Consider the following 2,243-nt stretch of genomic DNA (forward strand, 5'->3'; position numbering starts at 1 on the left):
GACTTGGAGTGCTGAAAGGAAAGAATTAATCCATCAGATTTGGAACCCGTGCTTTATTTCTTTGTTGGGCACTGAAGAGCGAAGTAATCAGAGCAATGAAAACTTCCATCAGGAAATAATTGGTAAAGGTGACCGAGTGTTCCGTGCCAGGCACTGTTCCAGGCCCTTTACCGGCATTATTTCTTCATTTCCTCTTTATGCCAATTATATGAGAAATTTATTATTGATCCAGTTTTACAGATGGAAAGCCTGAGGCATTAACTGAAGAGCGAGAGTTTAGCCTTGAGAGACCTACTGGAATTCAAGTCAGTCAGTTTCTAGGCCAAATTTTCTTGCCTGTGAAATGGGCATGATCATACCTATGCTGTAGCACTGTTGAGGCTGGATGACTGGACATGTGGAGTAGCTGTATTTCTGTCTGCTGAAGAGAGGAGTGTTAGATTTTTTGTTTTTGTTTTTTATCTAGGATTCGTTTGTTGGTAGCGAGACTGGAGGGGGGCACTCTGAGCAGGGAGAGTATTAGGAAGTTGTTGCCACAGTGTAGGTGAGAGAGTGGCAGTGAGAATGGAAACAGAAGAGGCTGGAGCTATTACAAAGGTAAAATCCTCAGACTGAGAGAAAGAAGGTGGTGAAAATGCTAATGAGGATGGATGAAGAGAGAGAAGTCAAGGATGATTCCCAGGCTAAGTGATTGAGTGGATGCTGGCTCATTTCTCCAAGATGGAGAATTCGGGAGGAGCTTTGAGAGCAGCTAACAATCTGATATGAGAAATGGAGAGTTTCAAGGTTCCATGGGACAGCTACATGTGGTTGGCTGTTCAGTAAAGCAGCCAGTGCTTTGTTTGGAAATGGACTCCCCCAAATCATGCAGAGAGAAAATTGGCTAAAACCTGTATAATAATTTCGTATCAACTTGACATAGTTTTCATAGTGTCTTTGTAAAAAGTGCTTGTCTAATGGCAAAACATTTTATTCAAGTTTATAACTGAAGAAAGGGGATCTTAGCTATGACAAAGAGTTCTTCACCTGTTACAGTGACAGGCTCAGAGGAGGCATTTAAGCAAATGTATGTCAGAGCAAAAAGGCATATCACTAAGAGTTTAAAGAAGGGCAGGATTTGCTCCTTTGCCTCCTATATAAATCCCAATGAGTAATAGTAAGGCATAATAGGTCTCACGAATGCATAGTGTTTTACTTTTCAAAAGAATGCTTTTCTCACCCGTTAGCTCCTTTGATCTTTATAATAATTCTGTAAGTAGGCAGGGTGGCTGTTATTATGCCCACTGTACAGATAAGAAAACTGAAGATCAGAGAAAGTAAATGATTTGCTCCTGGCTACATTACTAGTACTCAGCTAGAAATTAAATTCCTTCCTTTTTATGTCAAGTTCAGTGTTTTCACTACAAACCACCACCTCTTACAACTAGTTAGCAGAGAGGTATAAAGATGTCTTGCCTTTTGGTGATAGTAAGAATTAAGCTTCCTGTATATCCATTCTTACTAGGATCGTACTCCTGATAGTCCTCTTAAGACTCTTGAAGATGAGGGGCACCTGGGTGGCTCAGTCGTTAAGCATCTGCCTTTGGCTCAGGTCACGATCCCAGGGTCCTGGGATCGAGCCCCGCATCGGGCTCCCTGCTCGGTGGGGAGCCTGCTTCTCCCTCTCCCACTCCCCCTGCTTGTGTTTCCTCTCTCGCTGTCTCTCTCTCTCTCTGTCAAATAAATAAATAAAATCTTAAAAGAAAAAAAAAAAAGACTCTTGAAGATAAGTGATAGAGTTGAAAGAAGAACTGGTGAAAACCATGTACCAGGACTAGATATACCCTGAGATTCCCAGCCTTCCATACTGACATCTGACATGTTGTGGCTGACAACTGGGACCTCTGTGGGAACTATCAGCTGGAATACCTTTCCATAGCCTCTCCATGTGGCCTGAACTTCCACACAGCATGGCAGCTGGGTTTTGAAGGTGAGTATCCCAAAAGAGAGACTGACAGAAACTGCTCTTCTAACCTAGCCTTGGAAGTTACAGAGTGTGACCACAAGTAGGATCTGCTGGGTTTTTCTTTTTCTTTTTTTTAATGAACCTTGTAGTATTATATGCCATGAAATGCCTGCAGCCGTGGCTGCCACCTTGACTACAGCTTTGGGAGAGACTTTGAGGCAGAGGCACTCAGCTAAATGGCCCAGATTGATGACCCACAGAAACTGTGAGATAATACTTACTATTTTAAGTCACTAAG

This window comes from Halichoerus grypus, chromosome 11 (genome assembly GCF_964656455.1).
Source record: "Halichoerus grypus chromosome 11, mHalGry1.hap1.1, whole genome shotgun sequence".
Classification (NCBI taxonomy): domain Eukaryota; kingdom Metazoa; phylum Chordata; class Mammalia; order Carnivora; family Phocidae; genus Halichoerus; species Halichoerus grypus.